Source organism: Felis catus, chromosome C1, assembly GCF_018350175.1.
Source record: "Felis catus isolate Fca126 chromosome C1, F.catus_Fca126_mat1.0, whole genome shotgun sequence".
In the NCBI taxonomy this organism is placed as follows: Eukaryota; Metazoa; Chordata; class Mammalia; order Carnivora; family Felidae; genus Felis; species Felis catus.
Window position 1 is genome coordinate 189614555 of NC_058375.1, and position 15225 is coordinate 189629779.

The 15225-nt window shown below is 39.5% G+C and overlaps 1 long non-coding RNA gene across 1 annotated transcript; it reads left to right on the forward strand.

The window, feature by feature from the left end:
- Window positions 1-1201: 1201 nt before the first annotated feature.
- Window positions 1202-12288, forward strand: LOC123379249. Its single transcript, XR_006583481.1, has 3 exons — window positions 1202-3260; window positions 4756-4999; window positions 12042-12288. It is a non-coding gene; the product is annotated as an uncharacterized LOC123379249 (long non-coding RNA).
- The last annotated feature ends 2937 nt before the right edge of the window (window positions 12289-15225 follow it).

Here is a 15225-nt window from a genome sequence, read left to right on the forward strand (position 1 = left end):
GTGAGATTTTGATAGTAGGGGAGGTTGTGCATTCATGGGGACATGGGGTATATGGAAACTTTCTTTACTTTCCACTCAATTCTCTTGTGAACTTAAAAAACTGCTCTAAAATATAAGGTGTATTAATAAAAAATATGTGTAAAGAAATATATTTGGTATAATATGGGAATTGTAGTGATTATTCACATTTTAGTATGAATTAGTTTTGGGAGGTCTTTTTTCTTCTACAAAGAGGAAAGTAAGCTTTGATAATGAGTAAGAAAAGAAAGAAGATGGTAATTTTAAGACTTAGAGAAACATAATAGCGTCGAACCTTGGAAGGCTAGAAATTAGTAGGTGGTAGGTAATAGAGGAATTAAAATGCACCAGTGTTAATTTTTTCTAGTTAAAAATTGCTATCTAGGTTTGTTCCTATGTTGTATGAAGTCATTGTTATGTTTACATGTTTGTTTTTCTTTTTTTAAATTTTTTTTTTCAACGTTTATTTATTTTTGGGACAGAGAGAGACAGAGCATGAACGGGGGAGGGGCAGAGAGAGAGGGAGACACAGAATCGGAAACTGGCTCCAGGCTCTGAGCCATCAGCCCGGAGCCCGACACGGGGCTCGAACTCACGGACCGTGAGATCGTGACCTGGCTGAAGTCAGATGCTTAACCGACTGCGCCACCCAGGCACCCCAACATGTTTGTTTTTCTTTTATAACTCGATTACTTGCATGTGTCATTTTGTGTCTTCCTTTTCAAGGCTCTCACCCCTTAATTCCTTTTCTTGTCTTATTGCATAAACCAGAACTTCTAGAATAGTGTTGAGTAACCATAGAATGATAGTTGAATCCCTGGACTTCTTTCTGACTTTAATTTGAATGTATACAGAATTTTAATCTTAAATGTAATGCTCACTTTTGATTTCTGTGAATAATCCAGGATTAGAAAGATACATCCATAACAGTAAAGCGTACTAATACATTAGAAATGGCTATTGAATATTGTCAAATTTTAATTAAATTATTTCATTTTTAGTTTTTATAACTTTTGTTTAAATTTCTTAAATATTTTTATATATACACATGCATAATTTTCATAGATGTTAAGTGTGTGATGTCTGTACTTTTTACATTTTTACCACACTTTCTGCTATAACTTAGATTAACAACCTAACATGTATCCTTTTTTTTTTTTTCCCAAAATGATATAATTCTTTACACATGTTAATTGCATGCACTCTTTTGGGTTTGGCTTTTCTTATTCAACAATATTTCAGTGGAAATGCCTCCAAGTTAAACAGATGTTACATTTTAGTCTTGCCTCTGGTATTTATTAATTGCATGTCCTTGGGTAGGTTAAGTAACCTTTCTGGCACAGATTTCCCCACCTAAACATGAGGATAATTATTCTTTTCTCTAAGGACTGTTGTGAGAACCAAATTATATCATAAATATAGCTCTAAACCAGTGTTACTTGATTTCATGCCCAGTACAGGGAGAGCAATCCCTTTTCCTTTTTTGGCAGTCATGACCTTTGGTCCAGGAATATGTAACTCAGCAAATGCCTGAGCACCTGCTGAGGGGCCATGAGGGGCCATGAGGGAACCCTGCTTTGGTTCAGAGCAACAGTTTGGGAGCCCCATTTGTCTGCTTCTGAATCCATGCACCATCACTTTGTAGTTACGTTCATTACCTTGGACAGGCTTCTTAGCCTCTCTGTGCATCAGTCGCCTCATCTTCAAAATGGACATAATAACTACCTGTTGCACCTATCATGGGTGTAAATGACATGATGCATGTGGCGCACTTGGAAGAGTGACAAGCACACTGAAATAGGGACAGGCAAGTAAGGTCTGGGCGTGGGTCTCGAAGTCAATAGGCTTATCTTTGCCATTTGCTGGCTGTGTGATTTTGGGGGTTATCGTGAGCTGTTTAATTCCCATCTTCATCTGGAAAATGAGGATATTAACACCCACCTTAAAGCATTGTTTGAGAGAAATATAAGGTAAGGAGTGGTCAGTGGTGGCAGCCTGTGCATTGTGTATTCAGTGCAGGATGCTTCCCTCCACCCTCGCTGCATATGGTCCAGCCTATGACTGCATGTGCTTTGGTCACCCGAGAATTCTAATCATCGTTCATAGTTCTCACAATTCCAGACTTGGACCTGCTAGTGAACTTCCAGAGGGCATGCTCTCCATGAGTTGGCGCATGCCTGTGTCCTGACTGTTCTCTTCAAGTGTTCCATGAGCTATCCCGGGGGTGCTGGGGTCATGGTCTGTTCTCAGTAGCCTTTGTTTCCTTGTTTTGTTTCCTTCCCGTGTGTGCAAACATGCATTTTGTTTTAAATTTCTAGAATTTTTCAAGGGCAAGTTTATCTTTCTCTGTACATTACAGATTTACTGCTGGTCAGGCAAGCACAGGAGGGACACTATGAAGTGTGTTTGTGGTTAGAAAACAGAGAAATTGGACCAAGATGAGCCTTGCAGATGCATATTGATATCAACTGGCTTTCTTGCCTTCATTGAATGTTGCAATTCTCCGAGGACATCTCACTTTCCTTCTCAGAGCTCTGAGGGGGAGCTCTCCCACCATCCCCCAAAGCAAAGCAAGACAAAAAGTGCATAGGTTTTCAGGCAGTCATCTCTTTCAACAGAATGATTCAAGGGAAGGTATCACTACATGGATTTGCCCATCTCTTCATGCTGAGATGTGCTTGCTTCTGTTAGCAATACAGGGATTTACTGAGTTATCTTTATGAGCCTATACTGCAAACTGTTAAAAAAAAACCAACAAACAAAAAAACCCCACCCCCAAACCTTTCCTCTTATACTGCATTGCACACAGGCCTATGGAATTGGTGGGTGTTTTTTATTTTGTGAGTTAAGTATGGTTCCGCAGCACCCCCTAGTGTCTATATTTGGAAACTGAGATGTAAATGATTCTTGGGACTTCAAAGCAGGAAACCTATAGAAATACATATTCACATATTTTTTCTTTTTAGTACCTAATAATATGAACCACCCTGATACTCCCAAGTATGTTTAATTATATACAACTCTTTAATCACCTCATTACTTTGATTTTTCTTTGGGCAATCCAACTGAACCAATAGAAACAACCGGACCTCTCTGCTTTGGCCTCAGGCGTCACTGGAATGTTTCATCTGGGCCACAGTTCTGCCTGTCTCCACTGAAGCAGCACAGCACCAAGAAGAGGTGCCCAGTTCTACTCTTTCATTAAATTTCATTAAAGAAGATTCTGCCATTCAGCCACTGGAGTGAGTAGCGATGAACACAATGGATTCTGTATTCGACCACAGGCAGCTCCATTTTGGTATCACTTTCTTTTTTTTTTTTTTTTTTTTTTTTTCAACGTTTATTTATTTTTTTGGGACAGAGAGAGACAGAGCATGAACGGGGGAGGGGCAGAGAGAGAGGGAGACACAGAATCGGAAACAGGCTCCAGGCTCTGAGCCATCAGCCCAGAGCGCGACGCGGGGCTCGAACTCACGGACCGCAAGATCGTGACCTGGTTGAAGTCGGACGCTTAACCGACTGCGCCACCCAGGCGCCCCTGGTATCACTTTCTGTGCTATGGATGCCACTTTTTTTACTGCTTGTAAAAGGAATGATCCTAGCTAACTACAAACAGGTCAAATGGTTCGGTTTCTCCCTCAGACATTCTATAAGGTAACATTAGAGTTACCTTATGTATTCCTTACATAGGTGATTAGGTTTCCCATACTTGGAACCTAACTACTCTTGTACTTTGTCCTAAAGGAATACCATTTTTCTTCCTTTGGCAACTGAGAAGACACACCAGGGTCATCATCCATTATCATAAAACCTGATGGATAGGATCTCTATAGTATAGTACTGGCTTTTACAAAATTATTAAACCTTAACAAGCTGATAAAACGAAACACTTAAATGCAGTTGAGCCAACTGGAGAATACAGAAGTATAATGGGAAAAAAGAGCGGACTATGTGAATCCCAGCCTCTGCCAGTTGGGATTTTAAGGCTCTCAGTTTTTGTATTTGTAACATGGAACTGCCATGAGCATCACATGAGATAACGTGTGTTAAGTTCTTAGCATGGTGTAGAAATTTACATACATGTCAATTCTTCCATTTGGTGTTATATAGAAAAGGAGAGAATTAAAACAGAGTTTACAGTTGGTGAAGCTTGAGTGGTGGATTTGAATTAACTGATGCTGTGGCTTTTAAAAAAGGTCATGCTTACAGGCCTGGACTCTGGAATTCTCTCCCTGGGTTCAATTTCTGGATCTGCCACTTAACAAGCTGAAGGACGCTGTACAACCTACAACCTCTTTGTCGCTCGTGTCCCTTGGTTGCAAGGCAGGGATAATAGAGCAGCATCTACCTTATCAAATTTCGTAGGGATTACATTATTTAATGCAAGTAAGTGTTCACAAAAGAATCTGGCATAGAATAAGCTCTCAACGAACATTAGTTGTTATCAGTATCAAAAAGCGAAATACGTCAAAAGAGCCTAGAAAATCTAGATGATTAAATCCATACATTTCTGCTATGAACATGCTCTTTTAGTAAGTCACATACTTATTTTCTTATGTATGGTATCAACCAGCACTGCCCGATAGAACAATATTGTGGGCCACTTATATAATTACAATTTTTGTAGTAGCCACGTTAAATAAAAGTCAGAAGGAATAAGCCACAGTACCATCACATACTCCTTGATGGGATGCTCGGAAAAGGACAATTCTCATCTGCAATTTTCTTGCCCTAAAGCAATAGCCTCAACCCAATCGTGAGAAAACATCAGATACACCTAAACTGTGGGGGATTCTGCAAAATGAAATATGAGTACTCTTCAACAGCATCAGGATCATGAAGGACAAGAAAACACTGAGGAAAATGTGACAGATTGGAGGAGACTAAAGGAATATGACAACTAAATTCTCTATGGTGCCTTGGATTGGGTCCTGGAAACGAAGCAAAACAAAACAAAATCAGTAGGACAAAGTGGTGGAATGTGAGTATATTTGTAGTTAATCATATTGGATCGATGTTAATTTTCTGGTTTTGACAAGGGATACAGGAGTGCTGATGCATAGGGGCACTTGTACCCCAATGTTTATAGCAGCACTCTCAACAATAGCCAAATTATGGAAAGAGCCTAAATGTCCATCAACTGATGAATGGATAAAGAAATTGTGGTTTATATACACAATGGAGTACTACGTGGCAATGAGAAAGAATGAAATACGGCCCTTTGTAGCAACGTGGATGGAACTGGAGAGTGTGATGCTAAGTGAAATAAGCCATACAGAGAAAGACAGATACCATATGTTTTCACTCTTATGTGGATCCTGAGAAACTTAGGGGGGGGGAAGGAAAAAAAAAAAGGTTAGAGTGGGAGAGAGCCAAAGCATAAGAGACTCTTAAAAACTGAGAACAAACTCAGGGTTGATGGGGGGTGGGAGGGAGGGAGGGGAGGGTGGGTGATGGGTTTCGAGGAGGGCATCTTTTGGGATGAGCACTGGGTGCTGTATGGAAACCAATTTGACAATAAATTTCATATTAAAATTTTTTTTTCTGGTTTTGAGAATTACACTATGGTTGTGTGAGATATTAACTTGAGAGGAAGCTAGGTGAAGATTATATGGGAACTCTATACAGCTGTGCAACTTCTCTGTGAGGCTAAAACTGGCTCAAATATTTTAAAAATTAAAAAGAAACAAGCAAACTTAGGTTTAATGTCTTATTAAACCCAATACATCCAAAACGTTATTTCAACACATAATCAGTATAAAATTATCCATGAGGTTTTATGGGTTTTTTTTTGTTTTTTGTTTTTTTATTTTTTGCACAGTCTTAAAAACTCTGCTGTGCATTTTACCCCATCAACACATCTCAGTGTTTACTAGCCATTTTTAAGTGTTCAGTAGCCACGTGTATCTGTAGGCTGCTATACTGGACAGCGCAGGAATAGATGCAGTGATAGGATGTCATTCAGGGGCTCAGTGACTCCTTGGCAGCCTTTCTCTGGGGTGACACCTCTTCCAGCTCTGGTCTTAGGCTTTGCCCTGAGAGCCTCCAGAGGTGATTAGTCCCTAGAAGGGGGCTCAGGTTAACTAAGTCTGGTAACATTGTTATCTGGTCTAACGAGAAAACGTATACTTTGTAAAGAGCATGGTCTTTTCTAAGGAATGAAATGCTCATAGCCCCAGTGCTCTCTAAAGCATGGAATGGATACCACTAGTCTTAACAGGTATCAGAAAATAATGACTTTGGGTGGTATTTCGACATTGAGTAACATTGATTCACAAAGTGAGAATATATTTTCCCATTTCAATTTTCACTTTTTTGGATTACATCAAAGAACAAATCTCATAGTTCTCTATATCTTTAGCACATTACTAACATTTGTTCATCTTAAACTCTTTCTTTCTGGCTAGAATTTAATGCATTATTTGTTCCATTTTATTATTATTATTATTATTATTATTATTATTGTCATTGCCTTTTATTCTTGGCAAGTAATACTGGCTTTCCATTTAATTACTGATATGAAAATTTTTAAAGTTTTTTTTAAAATAAAAGGCTTCCTTTTAATGTATTTTTTTTTAGTCATTCATCTCTGCGCCAACATGTCTTAAACTCAGGACCCCAAGAGTCACATGCTCTTCCAACTGAGGCAAACAGGCGCCCCTCTTTAAGTTTTAAATAAAAACATAGAAGGACAAATTTAGTAAAAACACAAATATTAAGACAGATAATCACAGCCCAAGTGGCATTGGGAAATAACAAAAACAGAAACAGAAGCAAAACCCAAGAACAACAGCAACAAAATCATCCTGTGACTACAAGAATGCTTCAAAATTGGGGAACTTGTAGATCAAGCCTCTGTTTCCGAGGCACCCCCTTTGGTAGAAGCCTCTCAGAAAATACTTAAGCCTAGAAAGGCGGAATGGGGTGTTCTCAATAAATCAGTTCCCTTGTTAAACCCTTCCCTAGAAAGAGGAGTTTCCTTCTCACAGTCTTCTCTTCCTCTGGCTAGTATCTCTTCTTTCCTCTTTTACTTTCTCATCCCCCAAGTCCTTTCTCTGTCCCATCTCACTGTTTCCTCTTTCTTCTCCTATTCATTGGCCAAAGTTCCCTCCTCATCCACCAATGGCTGCTGCCTCTGCCTTTATGTGTTCTGCCATCTGACCAATCAGGGTGCTACATTTTACATTTCATGCTTTCTAGCTTCCTCTGATGTCTTTAGAAGAAAACTCCTGTACACAAAGGCCTTTCCTTGGACATTCTGAATCCCTTTAAGGCTACTTTAATAATTTCTGGGTTCAAATTCTGGACAACTGTAGGGTGCTATTATTATCCATAGAGAGTAACCCCCCCCCCCCCACTACACACACAAGATGCTTTCACTCTTGACTTCCCTTGGACACAACATGTGGGTTTTCCAGGCTGTAGTGCACACTAGTTTGTTTTATGCACTGCTGGGACAGCACAATGGAACTTCTAGAATTTGGCTTGGATAACTTATGTCCTTGAAGGATTGATATTATTACATTAAATTCTGGGAATTAGGGAAATTAGGGAAAGCACCACCAACATGAAACTAAACATATCCAACGGGATCGTCAATTTGGAAACTAATTAGGGGAAAGTAATTACTATTTTCCTCTCTCCCACCATAATCATGGATGGAGTTTGATAGGAAGGAAAGAGGCAAGGGAATTTTTCTACTATGAGACAATATGAGAAAACTTCACCACCACCCCCCCCACCTGAAAATAATGTCGAGTGTTGCATTTAGCATCTTTGACATTTCTCCTTTCTCATGTGTCACATTAGTTGCCTTCTCCCTACGTACAGCTTTTGAACACACATAATACGGAATACCTTTTTGTTAAATCTTACAGCCAGAGTAGAGAAAGTTTAAAGTAATTAAAAAAAAAAAAAGATAAACAACTCCTGCATCTTCAAAACAAAAGCCTACTGAGAAAGCTGGTGCCACATAAACCTCACCACCACCAAAGGCCCAGCTCAGAGGCCCTAAAACACAGCCTGCGGTATTGACCAGTTAACCACGCGGGCCACCGCGGAGAGGTGTGAATACGTGGGGAGAGTCACGTGTTGTTTCTCTGCTGCTTTAACACCGGCGGCAGCTAACACTTACCTAGCAAATGGAACAAGTTCCATACCAGTGGGAGTACTTGACTTGTGAAAACTTGCTCAATTCCCCCAAGAAGCTAACGAGGCAGGTATTGCCACGGTCTTCGTGTTACAGGCGAGAAAACTGAACTCAGAAGTTTAGGCACTTGGCCTGTGGGCCTGCAGCTTAGGAAGTCGGTGACCTTTGGGCTGAAGCCCAGAAGATGGCTCCAGAAGCCCAGCTCTCAACCTCTGCACCAGGAGCAGCCCTCTCTGAGTGAGGTACTGTGGCTTCCATGGAGTCTGTCGCCAACAAGAGTCTGTGAAGGGAATCCGGTTGTATTCCTCAGGAAAAATTACTAGGCACTGGGGGCAACATATACCGCATTTAAGAAGGAGACAAAACTTCTAATTTTATATGTTTGAAGGAAAAACTTGCTCATACAAACTATTGTTCTCATGAAGCCTCACTGAAGTAAATAAAAATGAACAGCTCTGGAACATGAAACTAAAATGAGACAGGATGAAACAAATGATTCCATCAGCAGGGCTTCTGTCACATATGACATTCCATTTTCGAGGCTGAGATCTTTAAAGCCTTAGCAATTTAGTTTTGATTTTCTTTGAGTTTGTTTTTTAATCAGCCCCAAACCTACTCGATGCTTTTACATTTATTTCTAAGGCAATGCTCCCAGGCACAAATTTCAAAGGGGAATTCTATTGCTTTTTTTTTTTTTTTAAATCAAGTATAGCTGGCATACAATATCCTATTAGTTTCAGGTGTACATCATAGTGATTCAATATTTTTATACATTACAAAATGATCCCCATGATAAGTGTAGTTACCATCTGTTGGTATACAAAGTTATTGCAATATTATTGAATACATCTCTTATACTGTACATTACATCCCCATGACTTATTACTTTTTAATAATTGCAATAGAAGCAGGAGGTATCCTGGTAGTATTTATGCCTACAGAGAGAGAAAAAAATAAATGTGATTGCCTGGGGCTCTTTCTTTGCTTTGTTCTCAGTTGCTGTTTCGACCTCCCTTCTTCATCTCGGGCACTAACCACCCACAAACTGAATAGACCTCTAATTCTTAGCAAGCAAATCCTGCAAATTAAGAAGGTTGGGTTAGGTCAGGGTATGGGCGTAAGGAGACCCAGCAGTCTCAGAGAAGGCACTATGTGCCTTTGTAATCTTTGTTGGAGTAGCAACACCTAGGGGTTGGGTGGGCAACTGACCTCTACAATCCAAGAATCTTATCTTACCTTATTTTATTATTTTATTGCTTACTGGTCACATCAATTGAATTCTCACATCATCGTGTGAGAAGAGATAACATACAAAGTCCCAAAATGCCAAGTCCTTGTTTAGAAATGGATCTTTGTCCCAATATTTGGTAGGATGGGTAAGAGCCCAACCATGGGGTTAATTCCCTCAAATGGCTGGCAAATAAATACACTGACAATTTTATTGCCCCAAATGCGGGATCTGATGGCATACATTGATGAATAGATGGGTAACAAAATGGCTTGCCCTAGGGTTTATATCTAGAAGTTGCAGCTTCATAATGCTAAAACAATGGATTGACTTTTTGTTTTTTGGGTTTTTGTTTTATTTTTTTGGTCTTGTGGATAGGGCTTTTTTTTAATACCCCCCAGAAGATAAGTCTTTACTTTAGGAGCCTTGGGTATATTAGTTTTCTAGGGCTGTCATAACAAATTGCTGTGGTCTGTGTGGCTTAAACAACAGAAATTTCTCACAATTTTGGAGACTAGAAGTACAAGATCTACGTGTTGGCAGGATTGGTTTCATTTAAAGGTCATGAGGGAAGGATGTGTTCCAGGCTTCTCTCCTTGGCTGATAGATGGTTGTTTTGTTCTATGTTTTCACACAGTCTTTCCTTTCTTCCCATCTGTCCTAATCTCCTCTTCTTTTAAGGACACCAGTCATTTTGGATTAGGGCTCACCCACCTGACCTCATTTTACCTTAATTACTTCTTTAAAAGTTGTATCTCCAAATAGAGTCACTTTCTGAGGGATTAGAGGTAGGACTTCAACATATACATTTTGGGGGAGACACAGTTCAGCTCCTAACTATGGGTAACCTCATTTGTTCTAGGCTGATAGAGAGGTTTAGCTCTAGAGCCAGACTTCAAAATTACAAGTTGAAAAAGTCTGTCTTTGGTACACACAGTCTTTCCCCCGCCAGGATATTGTCTTCATGCTGATGTCACCATCTTCTTTATCCTTTACAGACTCTGTGCCTCACTGTTCTATCTTCCTCTATCATAAATGCTCTCTCAAGAGAGAATCTGATATCAGTCATGTATATAGAGGAGCAATTTTAACTTAGGGCAATTTACAGGCTATGTCTTCCCCATAATAGTGTAACGAAACGCTTTGTCTCCATTTAAAGGAAATTCACCCAGTAGTTTGTAGATCAATAGGTGAGGGGGCAAGTGAGATGAAGGACTTTTCCTTGCCCCACCCCTGAAATAACAAGATGTAACCAGACACGAAATTCATCTCTTTACAAAATTGATCCTTGGGATCAATCCACTGTCCCCCACCCCCCAAAAAAAAGGGAAATAGGCAGTAAACACAGGTAGGAGTAACTGAGAAAAGATGAATAAAGAGACTATTTGTAAAGGTGTGAGCAGAGTTAAGGAAAGCCAGTAAGGGATGGATAGATATCCCAGGGCAAGCAACAACAAGCCATTACCACCTCTAGATCTGAAGGTCAAGGAGAGGGAATGTTTATCAGAACGGAGACAGAGCTATAGCAGTAGCTACTAGCTGAGCTGTTGCTATGAGAAGGCTCCAGGACAGAAGTTACAGTTTTAAGAGGAGGACAGAAGTTACGGTTTTAAAAGGAGGTAGCTTAGGGAATAGTGAACCTCACTTTCCTCCTGCCCTACCATCTCTTGCCAGAGCTTCGCCAGCTGAAAGCAAATGGAAACCAGAGATTGAGGAAGTGGACGTGGTCTGTGAGGGCAGCCTCCCAAAGCACAGGGCAGGGTGGGCACAGTCCTTGTCACTCCATGTGATTCACCTCTTGGGAACGGTCCAACAGTGAGAACTAACTTCGGGCTCCCGTTTTCTCCTCCTCTGTTTTTAATGATGAAATGATTTAAAAAAGGCTTCCGTTTATCACTGTCACTTATTTAGTCTAAAAGTCTTGTTATACATCCTTCTGCAATGAGTTTTCACACTGTGCCTTGAACACTTAGTTTATCAGCAGTATAAGATGAAGGAAGCATTTTCCTCTCTTTGCAGACTTCTGTTTTTGTCTGTTCAATATTCCTTTTCCTCCTTTCCGGTAACAGCACCTTGATTTTCCTTTAGGGGCCATTTTCCTCAGACTCTTAGTTAATGTGGTTGGCGTAGGGCTGACCTGGCTTCTGGACTCCAGGGCTAAGCACACGAGCAGGCCCAGCCAATCGCAGGCCTGCATGTCCTTTGTCACGGGGATTATTATTATTATTATTATTATTATTTTTAAAAGGCATGTGCTCTGTCAGTGCAAAAAACTCATGACTTCTGTTAGTGCTATCTACTCTTTACAAGCTGTCACTTTTGTAAAGCTGGCAGGAGGTAAGCCCAGAGTTCTTTAAGGTCAGGATGAAGCCAATACAGAAAAGAGCAGAAAGGAGATACAAATGAAGACCGAGCCCTGGATCTAGCTGTACCCGAAGTTCTCTTAAACTTACTTTTAATTTCATGAACCATTATTCCTTTTCTTTCCTTAGGCCAATTTGGGTTTCTGTCACTTGTAATAGAAATGCCTGACTAATACCTTCTCTGTGATCTTAAAAATCAATATTGCTTTATGTTGGTTTCTATACATATTGTTTATCATCCAATGGTCTGGGTTTAGTCCTGTGCTTCACTGTTATATTACAGGGATCGTGGATAAGCACTGTTGAAAGTACTTCCAGCAGCAGAAAAGTAAAATGCTGTGCAAGCTGTCAGCTGACATGTTTTGTGGGAATAGAGCCACCTATCCATTGTGAAGAATATCACTTGTTTGATGAAATACTGCAAAATGAAGACATGGGCCATCCACAGGAATATGTAACATTAATTTTTAGTTTTTTAAAAAAATTTTTTAATGTTTTTATTTATTTTTGGGAGAGAGAGAGAGACACACAGAGACAGAGACAGAGCATGAGCAGAGGAGGGGCAGAGAGAGAGAGGGAGACACAGAATCTGAAGCAGGCTCCAGGCTCTCAGGTATCAGCACAGAGGCCGACGTGGGGCTCGAACTCACAAACTGTGAGATCATGACCTGAGTTGAAGTCGGATGCTTAACCGACTGAGCCACTCAGGCACCCCAATTTTTAGTTTTTTTTAATACAATAGCAACCAGTCTACTGAAGCAATGAACATATAGCACATTTAGAAGTTGCTTATTTCTTATTGATCTTCAAGTTACATTAACCTTATTCCAAAGCCTCCTTCCCTCAGTCTGGGAAGGAGCAGAGTAGTTCCTATTATGCTTTCTATTTGTTTGATATTATTTTCTTTCTGACCATACATATGTTTCAGCTATTTCCAGAGCAAGTTTTCTTTTTCTGTTCTTTCTTTCTTTTTTTTAGAGAGAGAGCGCAAGTGGGGTAGACGGGCAGAGGGAGAGAGAGACAGAATCTCAAGCAGGTTCCACACTCAGCACGGAGCCGGCTGCAGGGCTTGATCCTACGACCCTGGATCCTGAGCTGAGACAAAATCAAGAGTTGGATGCTCAACCACCTGAGCCACCCAGGCGTCCCTCCGGGGAAAGTTTTCAAAGCTGGAATAGGTATGTACTCTGTTTGTACTCCTCACATTACTGTTTAGGCTTTATCTGTTCAACACTAAACAATTAAAATAACATAATCCAATCTTTCATATGATTCTAATGGCTATAAAGAAGATAAGACAACATCTAGATGGTTGGAATTTGTGTAGACATAGCTTCACTTATAATGGTGGATACACATCTGCGTATGGGTTTGGGGTCTACTGGAGCTTCAACAGGGGCCCTGGTCTGTTTGGAAATATCTGAAAAAAGTGGAGCAGGAGCAGGCTTCCTGGGAAGATACCACTTGATTGGGAGACTGTGTGATGTGCTGTAAGAGTTCTGGTATTTATTATCAAATTGCCCTTAGAAGGCTGTATCAGTATTCACTCCTACCAGCTGTGGATAACAGTGCCCGTTACTTATATCTTGCACTAAAGCTGAATATTAGGTTTTGTTTAAAATCTTTTAGATATCATTTAATATCCTTTATTTTTATTTATTTTTTTAAAATTATTGAACGTTTATTTATTTTTGAGACAGAGAGAGACAGAGCATGAATGGGGGAGGGTCAGAGAGAGAGGGAGACACAGAATCCGAAACAGGCTCCTGGCTCTGAGCCATCAGCCCAGAGCCTGACGCGGCGCTCGAACTCACGGACCGCGAGATGGTGACCTGGCTGAAGTCGGACGCTTAACCGACTGACCCACCCAGGCGCCCCCATTTAATATCCTTTAAATATCACTTAAATATCTTTGCCAACTTGGTAGGACAAAAATGTATGTCATGGTTTCCGTTTCATTTCTGTCTGCTTACTAGTGAGCTTGAACTTTTTCTTTTTAAAAAAATTTTTTTAAGTTTATTTTTGAGAGAGAGAGAGAGACAGCGAGCGCATGAGCAGGAGAGGGGCAGAGAGAGAGAGGGAGACAAAGAATCTGAAGCAGGCTCCAGACTCTGAGCTGTCAGCACAGAGCCCAGTGCAGGGCTGAAACTCACGAACTGTCAGGTCATGACCTGAGCCAAAGTCGGACACTTAATCAAGTGAGCCCCCCAGGCACCCCTTGAACTTTTTTTTTCTTAATGTGGGTTTGAACTTTTGACTTTCTTCTTTGTGAATTGCCTACTCGGGCCCTTTATCTACTTTTTAAAGTTAGAGTGTTCTTATAACGACATGTAAGAAGTTTTATATATTGATCATATTGGCCTTTTGCTGTCAGAGTTACAAATATCTTTTCTGCTTTCACCATTTGACCTTATCTTTAGATTTTTGATGCATGAAAATTTGTGAGTTTTTATAAATGGTATTTATCAAGGTTTTTCCTTTATGTCATTTTCCCTTTGTTTTTAGGCTTAAAATACTTTCTTCACCCTGAGATTACGCACATAATCATGTATATATGTTTCCAAAAATATCTTTGTTTTTTTTCTAACACGGTTGTTGATTTAAAAAAAAGATATAAAAGATAATACACATGAGGACAATATCCAAGAAATAACCATGAAGGAATTTATCCTTCTATCTAAGCAGTTAAAATATACTTTTCTCATCCAAATTTTCTCCAAATTCTTTTTATGATTTTTTAAAATTTAATTTTGACTCAGGAATTTTGCCATTTTATATGAGGGTAGAGCCCTACTCTAATTTTTAAAAATAGTTGGCTAATTATTCCTATGTAATAAAAATACATATTTCCTCCACTGCCTTGAAATTTATGTGTCTATCATTTTTTAAATTCCTGTGTTGTGTGGATTTGCTTCTGGATTTTATATTCAGTTTAGCTAATTCTTACACCTGTTCTTGGGGCTCAACCACTTTGACACTTCACATTATAGTCCGTTAATTGTTTTGGTTATTTTCAACTTTTTTCCCCCCAAAAGAATTCTAAAATCATTTGGTAAAAAATTTGAAACTTGAAAAATCCAGTGGGTTTTTTGTTGGAAAAACATTATAAATTTATTTAGAGAAACGGATACTTTAATCAGATGGAGTCTTCCCAATCAGAAACATTGTGTGCCTCTCCATGTGTTCACACCTTTTGTTATGTCCCTTGGTAAGTTTCATAGCTTTGATATAGACATGTATACTTGTTATTTTCCCCTTATAGTTTTCTAACTACTCATTTTTTCCCTGTCATAGAGAAAGTTACTGGCTTTTCTTGGATTTATTTTGTTTGTGGCTACCTGACTAAACTTATTAATCATAAGACCTTTTTGGTTCATTCTCTTGGATTTTCTTGGTAATCAACTACATAAAAACAAATATCTGATAACTGTTTCTCCTCTTGTAAAAAAATGTATAGCACTTGCTTC